The sequence below is a fragment of the Phaethon lepturus genome, unplaced genomic scaffold (genome assembly GCF_000687285.1).
Source record: "Phaethon lepturus isolate BGI_N335 unplaced genomic scaffold, ASM68728v1 scaffold32720, whole genome shotgun sequence".
Classification (NCBI taxonomy): domain Eukaryota; kingdom Metazoa; phylum Chordata; class Aves; order Phaethontiformes; family Phaethontidae; genus Phaethon; species Phaethon lepturus.
Genome location: NW_010510341.1, coordinates 2,112 through 2,443, shown reverse-complemented (window position 1 = coordinate 2,443; position 332 = coordinate 2,112).

Below are 332 nucleotides of genomic sequence, written 5' to 3'. Positions count from 1 at the left end.
CGAGAGGGGGCACACAAAAAGCAGCCCGGCCTGCCTGTTAGCTTAACGTGGGGCTCCAACTGGCCACGCAAAGCCTGACTCGCTTCTCGGCAGTGTTTTCACCGAAAGTGGCCCAAATAACTGCATAAGGACCCGCACGGACCGGGGTCCCAGGCGAGGCGCCTTCGGGCGTTGCGGGCTTCATCCCCACCGGCTTGCTGTCTCAAGTGTCGCATCTCCAAAGTCTGAAGAGCCGCGATTACTGACGTTTTCCTGCTTTACTACGGCGAGATCGGAAATCATAAAAATCGCAGAGGGAGGGCCGAGATCAGAAAAGCCGGTTAATCGTCTCC